The sequence below is a fragment of the Ambystoma mexicanum genome, chromosome 8, assembly GCF_040938575.1.
Source record: "Ambystoma mexicanum isolate Mex_15411 chromosome 8, UKY_AmexF1_1, whole genome shotgun sequence".
Lineage (NCBI taxonomy): Eukaryota > Metazoa > Chordata > Amphibia > Caudata > Ambystomatidae > Ambystoma > Ambystoma mexicanum.
The window spans coordinates 176692391-176709233 of record NC_090929.1 but is presented as its reverse complement, the minus strand read 5'-3'; the positions used below and the strand labels follow the sequence as shown (position 1 = coordinate 176709233).

Genomic DNA, 16843 nt, shown 5'->3' with positions numbered 1-16843 from the left:
TCCCTTTTTGTTTTTAGGCCCCTCTGTATTGAGGACTTCTCAGCATCCAATGCTCCTACGAGGCTGCCCCCCGGAGCATGCCTGCTCTCCTGTATGCTGGCATACCCCACAGCACTGGCCACCGCACTTTCCACGGGCAGCCCGGCTTACAGCTTTATAGGTCGTGTGGGGCGTCTGTGTTGAACTGTTGGCAGCTCCTTTGATCCTTCTCATTCACCACTTGTGTACACAATCTAATCCCCAGCATTCATGTGTACTGCCACTGCCGCTCTTTCCCTCTCTCCAGTCGCAGGGACCACTGCTAAGTTTTTGCAAGCCTGTTCGCCAGCACCATATGCCAGGCACAGTGCTCGTTCGTTTCTCCTCTCAGCGCTCCAACACAATGTATCTCCTGTGGCTTCCTTCGACGTTCGATCGCACTTCACAGCGGGCCCAGCGCCTGCCGACGGTTCACTTGTGCTCTGCAGATCTTGTCAGCCACAAGCCATGTATGCGCATGCTCTGGGTGTGCACTTCTTCGGATGCCGTGCCAATGCAGTTGCTCTCCCCAGCCTACCAGACTAATGCGCGGCCTGTGCAGCCCGCCACTCACTCTCCGCTCCCCAGCGCCCCGGCCCCTTCAAGTCCGTGTCTTAGGGCAGGGCTCGTCCATCAATCGCAGGTTTCAGCTGGGCTCTCGTTCCGTTATCGCTACAGCGCCCTCAAGTATCCGAAGATTCCTTTGTTCCCGCCGCCATTTTGTTTCACATTTCCTCTCCGGCGCTCGTAATTTCAAAACAATTGTAACTTTGTAACTGTGCATCGCACATGCACCAGAATTTCAGCGAGTGCGCTCTCTGCATTCAGAAGCAAGGGTGTTGTTGTTCAGCGCTGACGGGCATCCATGCACGCACTTTTTCCAAGGATCCTCACAGGAGCTCCTCTGGAGTACGCCCTCTTACATGGCCGCTCTAGCCACGCCCCCACCTAATTTGCAAGGTTTGTGGTTTTTAATGTTCTTGATGACCATTCTAAACAAACCTACTAAAACGTATATCATTCTAAAGCTGGTGATTCTTCATCTTTTGTATATTTTGTATCTGTTCCTTTACCTATTATGTCATAGTCTATTGCAGGAGATAGAATTTTATTTACTGGCAGACACACTGGGTTTGGAACCTTTAAGATGAGAAATCTCAGCTCGATTTCCTCAACGACTCAGCACCTTGGAGGGAAGGGTCCCTAGGGATCTGGCGGCTAGCAAGGACTGCTTCTTTGAGCACTTCCTCCACCTATAGTGAAGAAGGTGATCCCGCAGGTGGTGCCTCCCCGATCTCCTCCTTTGGGTTCTCTGGCAGTTACTCCAGCACTACCGGCACCAGTGCCGGTCCCTCCTCCGGTCCAGTTCAGATCCCTCCACCTCCTCCTGTACCACCAACACCTCCCCCTCAACCTGTACGTGTCTTCGGCTCCAGACTTGGTTGGGGGGGGGGGATACCCCTCTGGCACATGTCTGCCAGGGCCCGGACTCCCGCGGTCTGTCATAAAGGGGGGGACGCCCAGGAAAATGAACCATTTGCATCCGTTAAGGCCTTTTATGACTGACTTGATGGCCTAGCGGAGTTTGTGGGGCCTAGCAGAGTTCCTGCCCGAGGAAGCCCCCAGGAGTCACGGGGGGGGGTGCTAGCAGAGGTTTTGGGCAGGTACACCACAATCTGGTCTGGCATCCCTCTCCAGGAGGATGTCCTGCAGGTGGCGAGAAAGGTCTAGGTGAAGCCCAGGGCCAACGGCCAGATAAACCAGAAGCTGGACAGCAGGTTCAGGCTGACGGACGAGGAGCCAATCCTCCTTGCTTCCCACCTGCAGCCGCATTCTTCAGTGGTGGCTGCGGCCTCACTATATTCTAAACCATCGTCTTCCTCAATGGGAGCCACGTACAGTTGTCTTTCCAAGGAGGACAAGGTCCACAAGTCTTTGGGCAAACACTGTTATGCCATTTCAGGGCTGCATCTGTGGCAAGCCAACGCTGACACCCTTTTTAGCTGCGGTTAACAAGAAGCTTTGGCGGGAGCTCGGGGAGTTCCTGCCCGACGTCCCTTTGGAGAGACGAGCCTCCTTCAAGGCCGGTCTGGCGGATGCCTGGGCTGTTGCGCAGGACCTCATGGAGTCTTCGGTCTCCCACATCGACACAGCCAACAGATGGCTGTGCCTGGGTGTCGAGATGAGAAGGATGGCGTGGATGCATGCCACAATTTTCATCTGACGTGCAAGAGCAGATCCTGGATCTGCACTTTGAAGGCGTGGACCTCTTCCATTTGTCAACTGATGAGTTGTCAAAGAAGAAAACCTCCACTCAAACCGCCAAGTCCTTGGCCATCCTGACAAAATCTGGGCAAAAGTCCTTCCCTCAGTTTCAGGGCAGGACTAAATTGAAACCCCTAGTTTTCACCGGCTTTATGGGGTTTTGGGACCGCTGTATGCAGAGGCCTGACAGGTCCCCCAGCGACAACAGGAGGAAGCAGCAGAGGACTTTGCATGGGTTTTTCCGCTCCCCCTCCTCTGTTCCCGCCTCTGCCAAGAAACAGCAACGTCATGTTCAGGGAACACAGCTTCCCAGTAGGGGGGCGACTGTCTCTTTTCCATGACCGCTGTAAACGTCCTTTTAAGAACCCTTGGATCCTATCCATAGTCTCCACAGGAATCAGTCTTCCTCTTCCTTTTCCTCTACCATCCTCTCCTCCACTTCATCTGATCGGGTCCCCGGCTGTTTTACGGGAGGTCCTTTCGGTCTTGGAGATGCAGCAGTAAAACCGGTTCCTCACTCAGACAGCTCTGGCTTCTTCTCCAGAATTTTTGCGTTACCAAAGAACAACCAGGCTGGTCTGAGGGTTGTCCTGGACCTGTCATTTCTCAATCTGTCTTTACCACTAGAATGCTTCAAGATGCTTACTCACATGCACATAGCAGAGTCACTATGTGCAGCGAACTAGATGTGTTCCCTATACCTCAAGGATGCATATTTGCACGTCCCAATCTACAAGCCGCAATCGGAAGCTTCTGCGGTTCACGATTGTTGTACCACTTGCAGTACAAAGTGCTGCCTTTTGGCCTCAACACTGTCCCTCGTATCTTCACGAAGTTGATGAACGCAGTGCCGGTTCTCCTACGCTTGGAGGGCTATCACCTATACCCCTATCGGGACTGGCTGGGTAGGGCGGGGTCCCCCAAAGGGGTGATAAACTCCTGCCAGAGGTTGGCGGATATTCTTTATCAGCTGGGGTTCTCCCTCAACCAGAAGAATTCCCAATTATGCCCCACCCAGGATCTGGTCTTCCTAGGGGCACTTTGGAACACAGCTGTTCAACGGGTGTTCCCCATGCCCGAGAGGATTCTCTCCTTTCGCAAGGCGATAGTGCACTTTCTGGCAAACTCGACCACCTCGGCATGTTGGTTCCAGCACCTTTTGGGCCTGATGGCCTCCTGTGCGCTCAGTGTACAGCATGTTCGCCTCAAGATGAGGTGCCTCCAGCTCCACCCAGCGGCCAATTGGGATCAGGAGACAGGGTCTCAGACAGATTCCCAAACCCCGCTCCTCCTGCCCAATCTTCGCTGGTGGCTGATGTACGGCAATGTTTCTGTGGGAGCCCTCGTCACCCGACCAGAGCCTACCCTGGAGTTTACTGACTCCTCTCGTTTAGGATTGAGGGGCTACTCTGGAGGGCTACTCGATTCATGGGGTATGGTCCAGGGAGGCAGCCCCCCTGCACATCAATCTGCTTGAAATCAGGGCAGTGGGCCTGGCTCTCGAGGCGTTTCTACCCCTCAAGGGCAGATCTGTTCTGTTCAGGACGGACAGTTTTACTACAATGTAGTAACAGACAATTTTACTCACTCACTACTTTCCTTCCTCAATGTGTGTCTTATAAAATTTGCAACAAGTTAAAAAGTTGGAGTTAAGAATTCCAATGTGTATTGATTGTGAAAGGGTTCAGGGTGATGTCCAGAACCCCCGAGAATTACAGAAAAAACTGCAAGCTCGTAAAAGATGCATCATTTTATCAGAGCAGAATAGTTCTCCGAAAGTTGTGGTAGATTTATACTATATACACAACAATACACATTGGAATTCCTAACGCCAATTTTTTAATGAAAGGAAAGTAGTGAGTGAGTGGAGGGTGAGTCTCTTCATCTATCCCCTAACCTCGACAGGCGGCAAATCGGCTCTGACTAGGGAGATCTAACTTAATTAAGGGAAATATAGTGTCTTTTCGTTAGGGACATCTAGTAAGCAGTAGGCTATTATCGGTATAGAAGCCACAAATAATTTACACCATTATTTTCTGTCTGTGTTGTGTGAAAATGGACAGAGCATCAGGCAGATCTTGCAGCTCGTAGACTTTTGTGGTACTAAAATGTCAGAGACATGCCATGATCAGCGCAGTGTGTCTCCATGGGTAATTTATCTTCTCTTCAAATGGCAGTCTGGGTTGCTGTTTCAGGGGAGATCAAAGAGACCCTGCCGAGTCCGTTTTGTTAGCCTGTCTGTTGTGTTAGGGAAATCTTTTCATTCTCTGCAGACATCCAAGGCAAACCATTTAAAGTACTTAGTCTTCTTCATTGGACGGTGGGGCTGTTGGGTATGTGAAGGGTGTGAAAATGGAACATGCATTCCTGCCGCTTCAGAGGTGACGGCTATTATCTGTATTTCTCCACATTGCTGGCAGTGAACGTTGTTCTACTAATGTTAAGTTAAAAACATTTTTTTTTTTAGCATTTGTCGTCCTCAATAAAGTTTCTTGGGCTTTTCAAGCTTTGAGCTGCCATGTTTCAGCTTTTATTTGCGACTTGGTATTACAGTTTAGACTCGTGCTTAGATGGAAACGACACATTAAGTGGTGTTTGCATGTGATGATTGGATGTAGAGTGCCGTTGTCAGTCTCGGGGTGTGTAGATTGCAACAATTTTTAGGAATTTGCAGCATGTGCAACATGAACTGTCATCATGCTAACAGTTTATTGTAGTTTTCATATGTGATGGGTTGACATAAAGTGTAAAACGCAGATTGTTTTAACAATTCTTGAGGAATTTGCAGCTCCTAGGTTGCGTAGTGCAACATGAACTTTTAGCAAATTAGAAGTCAATTTTTAAGGCATCTGTTTTCATGTTATGATGCATAAAGGACGAGGATGCTAATTAAACAGTTGAGTTCGTAGTTGTGCTGATGTACTTGTGCAGAACATTTTGAGGAATTTTAGCACTATTGTGAATTGCAGCACAGATTGTTCCGAATGTGGACAGCCACCTTTTTGAGCTACTGAATGTAGCCATTAGTAATGGCCAGTGTAGCTGGGACGCCTCCCACAGCGTAGTCATGGGTTTAGTGGTTACTCACTAGTTTTGGTGAATGAGTCATGAGTTAGTGGGGTTGGTCACCTCAGGAATTTCCAGTGGGGAAGGTTGAGACCATTGTCGCATGATAACTAGTTGCCGGGTTGATTACCAGGGGCTTGGGTGAAACCATTCCGAAGTTTTCAAATTTTCTAAATGTTACAGCGGTGACAGAATGCCATTCATGATCATCGATGTAAGTGTGTCCAATCTGGATTAGGTGACAAGTTCCCATCTTCCATTCGCCTCTATGCATTTGCCTTTGTTGTGGGGTTTCTGTCCCTGGACATCAAGGCATCTTGTGAGTTTGGCTAACTTACCAGGACATTGTTTGTGGCATTGTGGTTCCGTGGGGCAACGTACTAGATGGTCTGCATAGCGTGTGCATTTACTTTGTCACTAATTGTATGGGTGGGTGTTTCTGTGTTACCTGGTGAGTGAGGTGTGTACATGTGAGTCCTGCCTCTGTCGGGTTATTTCCACCTACTGAACCAGGTTTTTGGGAAGTTAGTTATGTTTCTTGCCTGATGTTGTAGGCTTTCACTGTGCCCGCTGTGAGGTAGTCATTTCTCAAGGGTGTCAGCATTGAGGCTCATCTGTGGCAGGGATGATCAGAAGGAGTATTGTGTGTTCTGATGGTTCTGGATTGTGTTGATTTGGTTGTGGCCGCTCTGGGATGATTAGTTCTCAGAGGAGTTAGTGTTCCTGCATCGGTTCAGTTGGTAGCATAGTGGTGAGGGTCCTACCGATGTGCGTTAGTTACGCCTGATTGGTTTCTTAGTTCGCCAAGATGACTCAGTGTGGGTGTTGCATCCCCTTGTGTGTGTGTACTATAGGATGGTGAGTTGGATTTTGGTGGGCCGTTGTTTTGGTTTGTTGGAAGGGAAGGTGGTGTTCGGATCTGCCTCTGCCTTGTTTGGAGCTACCCTTTCCTCTTGCTTCCTCATGTGTCCCTGTCCCTCATGGTGTCTGTCTGTGTGATGTCATCAGTGGAATGTTTGGTTGAAAGCTGGAATCCTTTGGTATGCTTGGGACCCTGAGTATTCCACCTGTGGCAGTTACCATGATGTAGCCTGGGTGGTGGGCTGCCTTTCTAAGCTTCCTTCATATCGCCCTTGATTAATGTACCTGATGTCACCTGATCCTGAAGACTATGAATAAAGCTTACCTAACCTACTTGCTGCCTCCAGTGTACTTTGAATCTTAACAATCCCCCCACCTGGGCAACCTGCAATGGAAAATGTACGGAGTAACTTACCTTGTCTTTTACAGCCCAGTCCAAAAATGTTAAATCACCCTCTACTTTCTTTTGAAAGGTTCTACCACCCCAAAGTACCCGAGAGGCCGCATGAGAACAGGATTCAAGACACATCTGAGACCCCTGGATGACTCCTGACGCTAGAAGATGCTCTTCCTTGTCACAGTACCTTTGGTGGCTTGGCATGCGAAGTGGCACAGTGTCTCGGTTTCACTCGATGCTTCCCTTAGAGGGTGGACCCCCCTTGGAAGAAGGAGCCTCCGAGATGCTGAGTCCAAGAAGAAAAATGGAACCAAAGTCTTTCTGAAGTGCAGCAGTTTGGCTCTTCGCAGTGCTCTCCGTTGGTCGATGATGTATCCCACTGTAGGAGTCCTGGGACGATGAAACTTGCTGTGGGCTCCTCAAAGGCTTGGCAGATGAGTAAGACCCCTGGGGACCTTTGACTTCTGGCGGCGACGGGTGCATAGGTCACTTTTTGTGTCGGGTTTTGGAATTACGTGGTTTTCCGACTTTCATTTCTTTGGTGCTGCAGCACAGACCTCTGCCTGGCTTCTGGTGACCTGGACTCGACCACTGGAGTCGACCACGGACCCTCATAAAGTCTGGACCCTCAGGAAGTTGTTGTTCTTTGTTTCTGGTGGCGGCAAACCCACCGGCGGACCTTCCTCTGCACTCAGCGACCCTGGACCTTCTCCAGCAGGAAAAAGTGGTCAGTGATGAGGGCAAGGATGTCCCTTGAAGTATTCTTCAGCAGTTTGAAACTTTCGCAGCTCTGGGTGTCAAGCAGCACTATGCCAGGGTAGTAGACAGCAACAGTCTTCCAGCGGTCACAATGCTTCCCTGGACCGTTGGTGACACCAATCGACTTCTTTAACTTGAGATGTCCGGGCACTATTCTTCAGGACTTGCGACCCCTTCTCCGGACAGCAGGCATACAGGACTGGCTTTCAGGGTATTTCGGATGAAGGGCAGCAGGTTGCATGATGCTCCCTCGTAGCTCGCTGAGAGGTCTCCTAAACAGGTCCTCTCTGGATCAATTCTTGGAAGAACACAGCAACCTTCAGATTACATGAAGAAATTGTAGCAGTAGACTTCTACTCCAGCTGGGCTTAAAGGAACAGCTTCTTGCTTCAGCTTCGACTTCAGCTTCTGAACAAATTGGTGAGAGCAAGGACCCTAGTTATACACATTTGTTCCCCATTCATTCAGGCTGAGCCAGGCTCAGTCAACCTATCACGCAGAAGGGCATTCATGCAGGCAGGCAGCATTCAGGCCATTCACTCCACCCAGACACCCATAACAAAGAATGTGGATTGGTGTAAGCACCCAGCCTTTCAGCAAACTACACTGCACTCATGTCAGCTTCCGTCAGGGCTGTCTCAGGCATTGTGTCATACACAGAAACCATGCACTCATAACACAGAATGTGAGTCACTTCAGACTCAATTCACACAGGTCCCACCCAAAGGGGGTACCCACAACACAAAGTCCCTGGGATGGCTCCAGTCAGTCTGACAGGAGGCGGCCTCAGAGCCATGTATGGTATTTCCACCCAACAGCCAGTCAGGGGGAAGGGACAGAGTTGAGGATTCCCAGGACATTGGGAAACAAGGTGTAAAGGCAATAGAAACAAAGAGGCCACAGTGGCCACCTTGCCTTTCTTCAGGAATCCATTGATTCCTATGGCAGGGGCTGGGTGTCCCAAAATTGGAGGACACCCAGTCACTGCCAAGTCACATGTAGTTGCCAAGACAAGTACTAGGGGGGCCCTGCCCCTCTAAAAGCATTTCCAGCATCACATTTAGTTTCCCCATAACAAAATGAGCAAAGGTCCAAGGATGTGAGGCTGAAGGATTCACTTACCTGTAAAAAGTCTGGACAGGTTGAAAAGCAGAAGGTTTGGGGGTCCATAGAACTATGGAGAGAAAGTTGCCAAAAGAGAAATCTTTGCTAACTATATAGTGTCCTTCCCACTGCAAAAGGGATATGATGCCCTTTCCAATTGTTAAGTATATCGTTCCCTTTTCACTGATCAGGGATTTTAAGACAGAATTCTGTTTTTGAGGGCTTATTTATTTTGATGTATTTATTACATTTACTATACGCCCAGACCCAGAGGTATCACAGCGTAGTTACAGACAATTGTTAAGTACAATTTTTACATTCTAAATGAACACAGTAAAAACAGAAGTGAAATGACCTACATTGTTGAAAAAACATAAGTGAAATTACATACATTATTATTATTATTATACAATGGAAGGGTGGAGGTCTGGTCAGAGTGGGTAAGGGTCTTGGCTCAATTGGTTGAATCACCAGGTTTTCAATGATTTTTAAAAAATGTTTTTAGTTTGTTTACATAGTGCTTTAATTTAAATAAAAGTGGAATGAGACAAAAGGGATATAAAAGGGAAAATAGGAGGAGACTTAAGTGAACACCACAACAAAAGCAGACATGAAAAACTTCAAAAACATTTTATAGAAAACAAATGTGAAGTTGTTTTAAAAAAAATAGGATCCTTGGCCTTTACCACAAAGCGAGGCTGATGGTTTGCTCTGAAAGGTGCGGATTAATAGAAGGCACAGACGCTCTGCTTCTCCAAGCACACAAGGATGCTGTCTGGGAAATAAATATGTGCAATGTGGCAATGTTAAAGAAGTAGTCTGATGGAAGTGAGGCTAGGTTTGGGGGGTGATGGGAGGTCAGGAGGCTTGGATGAACAGGCAGTTGATAGCGGGGGCCTGAGGAGGGGTTTAGTGTACCGTCCTCTCCTTCTGGTGTTGGTAACTGTAAGGGAAGAAGCGAACCCTCATTACAATCTCCTTGGCAGTCTTCAAAATCTCTACCGCCTTTGTGTGTTCGATGTCCTGGAAATCCACATCATTCACAGACAGCACCTGATCCCCCTCTTGCAAGCCGGCCCTGTGGGCGTCAGAGTCTGGAATCACCTTGGAAATGAAGATCCCAAGCTGGGAGGCCTTCCCACCTCGGATGTTAAATCCAAGCTGAGTGCCTGAAGGTTTCTTCAGCGTGATAGTTCGCAGCAGGAACTGGGTCAGCTCATTGTTCTAGTCAGGATGGTAAATTCTCTCATGAGGGGAAATCCAGGCGGGTGGGTTTTCGTATGAAGGTAGGAAAACTACATGATAAGGATAATCATCGTACGCGATCCTGTTGTCCATGTCCAAAAGTCAACGTTGGCCCCGTAGTGCAGGCCAAATCTCCTTTTGATGGCCACTCCCTCACCTTTTTGGGGAGGCCAGGCCGTCAGGCATTCCAGGTACTCCAGCTATTTATTTTTTTAAAGCAAAGTCTAAGATGGTGATGTCTCTTGTCACCGACTCTCCAAAATATCCACCAATGGACCCAAACTGCCCCCAAAGCTCACAGAATTTTCAGTCCTCTCAACTTGTTCATTGCGGCACCTCTTCAGCAGATAACGTTGCAACAATACTTTATTAGTGGTCGGTGCCGGGACCAACCCCATTCTACGGTTGAACTCCACCTCTTCCAAGTAAACATATGCTCAAGCAATACCGATGACTTTAACACGGCAGCAGCACAACACGTGTTATCTGAGAAAGTCTCTTTCCCATAACGGACTACAACGAGCTCTGAAAAGTAAAGTTTGGGGACTGTAGCACATCGGAGGATGAACGCTTTGGCAGTGCAGATTATGGCGACCGCTTACATATTTGGGGCCGGGGGAACAAGTGGTCAGTGAGGCCTTGTTCAGCACATAACAAAGTGGGACGTAGTGTGAGCAGTGGAAAAACGTATTAATGACTTGGACGATAAAGAAAAGCTGTTGGCAGCCTTACTGCTGTGTGGGCGCTGGAGTTAAGGAGTGTGCCTTTTGAGGTTGACACTCCAAGGATTTCAAAGTTTCAAGGCTGTGGGGACAGGATGACGGTTGGGAGCTCCGTTAATTCCGTGGCCTCACACTGCAATGGTGACGTCACTCAGCCAGCGTAGCGAGATGGCGGAACAATGATCAAATGTTCCGAGCCAGTTGTAAAGTTGGAACAATCTGACGAGCAGGAACTGCTGAGTGTTTCCACAACGTAAAAGTAAAGGACCTTTCGACGTGCTTGAAGCGTCCCTTAGAGCAGGAGCTATCGGATGTACGCGACGGCGTATTATGACTAATTTCAAAGTAAAGTACATTGCAACGTGCTCTAAACATCCGTGTTTTGGGGATGGATTGTAAAGAGAAGATGGATTTCGTTCGGATTATCAAAGCAATGAGAATATCACGCGATTTGGATCATCGAGCAGTGAGAATATCACACAAATCGTTTCATGTACTGGTGCCGTCTATGGCGTGCCTCGAGTTACGTTAATGCTGTTGCGTTTTCAATTATTTTTTTAAATTTTGGGTAGGCTGTTTCATTCTTGATATTGGTGGGTAGGGCATTCCAGTGTCTGGGAGCGAGGACTTTAAAACTACTGCCCCCCGCTTTCTCTCTTTTGTATCGTGGGATCTCGAGGTCTGCGTTATTATTAGATCTGGGGAGTCTGGTACGGGATTTCTTCATGACTGTATTGATGAGGTATTTGGGAGCTTTGTTGGCAATGCATTTATGTGTGATGCTTAAGGTTTTGAATAGTGTCCTGACTTTGATAGGGAGCCAGTGGTTGTCTCTCCTAATGTTAGAGATGGGTTCAGTCTTTTTTATGTCTAGTGCGGCTCGGAGGGCTTTATTCTGCATAAGTTGCAATTTGGCTATGTTGGTGTTGGCGTGCCAAGGAAGAGGATATTGCAGTAATCGAGCTTAGATAATATTAGCGCTCTGGCTAATGTAACGCAGTTGTCCAGTGTGAGGAATTTGCGGCTTAGGGAGATAAGTTTGGAAGTGTAAGAGGTGGACGAGGATAGGGTGCTGACTTGTTTTGTCATGGTTAGGGTGGTGTCTAAGTAGACACCAAGTGTCTTAACTTGTTTAAGCACTGGGATCGTGGTACCATCAATGATGATGTATAAACAGGCTGTAGAGTCCATTTTGGAGGATGATCCTAGTATGAGTAGCTCTGTTTTGTCATCATTGAGGCATAAGCTATTATTAGCCATCCAGTTTTGGATTAGTGAGTAGATTTGGTTGATGAGCATTGAGTCTTGTTCGTGGTTGCCTGATAGTGGAATGAGGATCTGGGTGTCACCTGCAAAGGCAGTGTAAATGACACCCGTGGCATCCAGCGCTGCAAAGAGCAGCTTAGTGTAGGCCGTTGTAGAGGGTGGGGGATAGGCATGAATCTTGCGAGACGCCTATGGGAACTCATATGGGATCGGCTGATTCGTTGCCTATGGATACTCTTGAGGTCCTGCCTGCTAGAAAAAATTTGATCCAGTCAGTGGCATCCTTGGACCGGTTGAAGTTATTGGCTAGGGTGACACAAAGTGTGTTGTGGTCGCAGTTCGAAAGCCGCTGAGAGATCCAGTAACATTAGTAGGCAGAGATTGCCTGCTTCTCTGGTTGCATCCATTTGGATCTTCAGGTCAAGAAGGGCTGTCTCTGTGCTGTGGTTGGGGCGGAATCCTGACTGTCGGTCTACTCTTCCTTTTAAGAGACCCCATAAATGCTACCTTTTCTGGGATCTTTGACCTATTTTGTAGTCAGTGTGACTTCTACTAAAGACCCTCTGCCACTGCAACCCTTTTTAGTATATGGTCGCCCATATGGCTTCTGGGACAGGGTTGCCTTTTAAGCCCCCCCCCATTTTGACCCTAAAGTGATTCTATTACCCTCTAATGTTTTAGGGTGTTGGTTGGTGGTATCTAGCTGTTAGGTACATTTTTGCACAACCCTCTGGTATGATAATCTAGCGTCACTCTAAAGGGGAAAGACCAGACTATCCAATGTTGGCTGTAGCAGAGAAAAGAGGTTTGCCTTCTGAGGGAGGAAGGAGGGCAGGGAGGCCCACTTAATCCCACCAGACACAACAAAAGAATACACCACAGTGCCATACTGAAAATATATACTTAATTTACAAAGTCACTCATAAAATATGCTGGATAGAAAAAGTTATAACTCCAGTTAACCTATCATGTAGCAAAACATAGTCTAAATAAGGAAAACAGTAAATGACCCATTAAGGCCTAACTCACTTCTTACCCCTGAATGTAAGCCGAATACCTGGTGTTAAACACTATACAAATAGGCTTCCCAGAGGTAAATTGAGAAAAGGCACCTAGACAGTATTGGACAAGTAATAATTACCTGTCAAGATACATAACTTAGTTACAGGGTAACTACTACATTCTAAGTATTTTATACCATAATGCACAGGTGGTCAGCCAACGTCCAGGATATATTTTAGTTAGTCCTTTGATCAAGGAGGGAAACAGTAACACTGCAGTGAAATGCTGTATATCCTTATACCAGAGACTAATACACAGATTTGGAAATGCTTAGTAAATCTGGGAAAGCCTTGAAATAGCCAGGACTTGGTGAAGTACTCGAGGGATCCTAGAAAAATGACACAGTCCAGGTAAGTACCTTTTGAATGTCACTTCTAAGGGTTCTAAATTTGAAGAAAATACTGCATAGGAAACAAGACAGTCTAGAGGCTGACCCGCTGTTATGATGAAAAGCCTTTCCACAGGTACCCAGATGAAAGTCGACACCAGTTCAATACACATCAGCCCCGGGAGCAGCAGAGCAGAATTCAGCCCCCAATATTAACCATTGGGAAATGCCGGAAGTGGGGGTTTGCATCCTAGACTATCCTGGATCATGTAGACCAATGAGGGTGAGCATCTTCAATAACCCGGCAACCTATGTGCACTTCCCCCTTCTTGTGCAAACCTTTAGAGAAGTTGGTCATCTCCCAGCTAATCCACCACACTGAATCTGTTGGCTGTCTCCACGACCACCAGTCTGGCTTCAGAGCAACCAGAGGTACGGAAACTGCTCTCCTGAACACCCTTGAAGACTTGCTCTCAAACCTCGACTCCAACTCTCCTTCTGTTGTCATCCTCCTTGATCTGTTCTCTGCCTTCGACACCGTCAATCATGCCACCCTCCTAAATCTACTTCGTGATTTTCTGGGCATCACAAACCAGCCCCTGGCTTGGCTGACATCTTTCCTTTTGAATCAGCCCTCCCAGGTTCAAATGGGCCCTTTTCTCTCCTCTACTTCATCTTCTACTTGCAGCGTCCCTCGGGGCTTCATCCTCTTGCTGTGGCTTTTTAACATTTACCTTGCCCCTCTTGCCCACCTGATCTCCACCTTTTCGCCTCACTTCCACTTTTATGCGGATTTCACTCAGCTCTCCTTTAAGCTTCCCTCCTCTACCTTCCCTCTCATTCCTGATTTGCCTGACTCCTATTCAGGCATGGTGTGCTGCTAACTAACAATCTCTGTCTTAACATCAGTAACTCCAGCCCCTTTCTTCCCCCTACTCTCTGGCCGCCCTCCTTGGGCCCCCTCCCCTCATCCTTTTATGAGGTAAAAAACCGGGGTGTCATCTTCGAATCCTCTTTCTCCTTCTCACCTCATTTCGCAGACCTTGCCAAGAAGGCTCACTTTCAGCTTCAACTCCTCAAAGACATTCTCCCTTTCCTCACCTTCCCCCCAGAAACTCAATTTCGAATGGTTTGTGTCCTCCAACGTATTCCACATCTTTGACATGTAATGTCCACAGCTGTGCTGTGGAAATTACAGGTCAAAGATGTGGAATACGTTGGAGGAACATCCAGTCGAAAGAACGTTACCAGTTGGTAAGTAACTTGTTCGCATCGGGTTCTGGTTCTCTCCAGGCTGTACTACTGCAACAGCCTCTTCCTCAATCTGCTTCTTTCCTCCCTCTGCCCTCTTCAGCTAATCCAGAATAGGACTGCAAGACTTATCATTGTCCTCAAGCCGAGAACTGCATCTCTCCAGCCCTAAAAACTCTCCACTGGCTCCTGGTGGCTGCAAGGATCATATTCAAGACTCTCTACATCATCCATAAGGCTTTCTGGGGCCTGGGACCGTGCTACATTCAACTTTCTCTCCCTATATATCTCCCTGCTAGAGTCCTTTGATCCTCTAGCTCCAACTCTCTGCAGGTCAGACATTTTTCCAAGCAGAGAGTTGGGGGTGGGGGTGTAGGTCTCTTTCTCCAGCAGGAGCCTCCCTCTGCAAAGACCTCCCTGCCCCTCTCAGACTTGAGCCGGACCTCCTTAAGTTCCGGAATGTTCTCATGATCTTCCTTTTCTCCTCCTCCTTCCCTCTCCCCCTTTCTTACTAATGCCCCCTGCTGTTGCAACAGGCTTCCTGGTCCCTTCTGAGTCATTCAGGGGCCAGGCTCTCCCGTGACCAGTCTGGCTCAGCATCCCCATACCAGCACTTGCCTTCGGGCACCCTTCCCAGACTAGACTACTGAGTCGGGTCCAGCCCCCTCCTCGCACTTCCACTAGTTGACCCTTATCCCGTTCCCTAGCGCACTTGCCTTCTGGTCTCCCCTCCCCTTTTGACCTGACCTTGCCCCCTTGCACTTCCTGTTTGCTGCACTTGCACAATCTGAATGTCACAAGGCCTAGTAGAATCTTGTATTGCTGTTTATTCTCCTCTGTTCCCACTCCCCCTCCGTCTTGTGGCACCTGGAAACACTCGCTGCTGTATAGGCACCATACAAATGTTCAATAAATAAATAAAATAAACCCAGGGACCAGCAGTACATACTTGGTGTTGGATGCTGAAAACACTGTCCCAGGAACGCAGAGCAACCCGATGAGTAATGGCATCTTTTTGTAGGGTGAAATGAAGGATCTGATCCCCCCACGGCTTTGAAACCTGAGTCAACTGTGACCTTCCCCTACACTCTCCCCTGATGAGACTAAAGAAAAACTATCGTCCTTCACAGGTGTGGCACATATCATTCAGAAGTGGAATCGGCAACAGAAAAGTCTCCAGCAAGATGTAGGAACCTAACCATGGCAGACCCCAGCTTCTCAGGAAAATGTGGATGTAACGCCAGCAAAAATGGCACCTGCAGCAGTACAACGATGCTGGTGACCCAGACAAGTAGATTTGGTGGAGTGTTGGGGTCCCAGCAGCACCGTTTCAGGCAGTGGTAGTTAACAAAACCAAGACTGCATACCCTGGCTGTAAAATCTGGTAAGCAGCGATAAAATTACCTGGAAAGTGGTCTTAGATGGAAGGCCTGGCTCAAGCAGATGAGGTGGACTAGTAGCAGGATGAGGCAGACTCTAGAGGGCCAGCAGCCACAAACCCAAACTGGATGTATTCCTAAACCACCATCATGCTGGTATGGCCAGAAGAGGGACTACAAATGCAAATGCTGGAAATCCTCTAACAGGTAAGCAAGCCTGTTCGCTTTCTAAAAATCCAGCACTGAGCTCCGGTACAAAGTATCTCCTATATGTGCCTCCACTGACAGGAGCTGGCTTCTGCCAGTCCACCAATACCATTAGAGGATTTAAATAAAGGTTTTGGTAGCCAGCCAATCAGGTTGTCCCCAAAAGCCACCAAATGCCCAAACCCATCCCCAAGGAAAGTGAAGTGGCCTGTTCAGATCCAGGTACCATTCCAAACCAATTCAATCCACTGGAGTGGTTTGCCATCTTCGGAAGCCCAAAAAGCAAAATATCAGAGAGTATTCCTTTAGTACCCGAATAGCTATCATAAAGGTACATTGGGCTACCAATGTGATAAATTGCTGTGCGCCCCTGGTAAAGCCAAAAATAAATGTTTGCTGCCACCAGCCTACCCCCTAAAAGCAATGTAGGGTGACCTAATCAACCGAGGGCTCAAAGGGGCTGCTTAAGAAGCATCCCTGTACCTGGGAGCCGGTTCTATGTCATTATTTCAATTTTTGTAGGTCGCTTAACCAAAAGACTGTTTTTTTTTTACAAACGTTTAGGCGGCCTACAGAAATGGAAATAATGACACTTCAGCCCCACACACACTTTTTTTTTTTTTTTTTTTAAAGTTCTATTTGCCCAATACCTGGGAGCCTTATAAAGGATGCAGTGTCAGGGGGGAATTCAGCAGAAGCCCCTCTGATCACCAAAATAAATGAGAAACCTCTAACATCAGAAGGGGGGGAAAAGCAAAAAGAGTAGGGGTCCCATAAAATAAGACTACAGAGCCCCCAAAAATAGATTTCTGCTCTAACAGTTGCCATTGGAGTACTTATGTGTTTTCCTGGTCGCATCCATTTCTTTTTTGGGCCATCCCTTTGTCTTGGGCAACCTTGACAAATGGCTTAA

At 47.8% G+C, this 16843-nt stretch overlaps 1 protein-coding gene and 1 pseudogene across 6 annotated transcripts in view; one reads left to right on the top strand and one right to left on the bottom strand.

The window, feature by feature from the left end:
- The window catches only part of SEC16A (SEC16 homolog A, endoplasmic reticulum export factor), a 1467667-nt gene that overhangs the window by 1346210 nt on the left and 104614 nt on the right, over positions 1-16843 (top strand). The window lies entirely within an intron of this gene.
- On the bottom strand, positions 9281-9816 carry LOC138473563 (PDZ domain-containing protein 11 pseudogene; annotated as a pseudogene).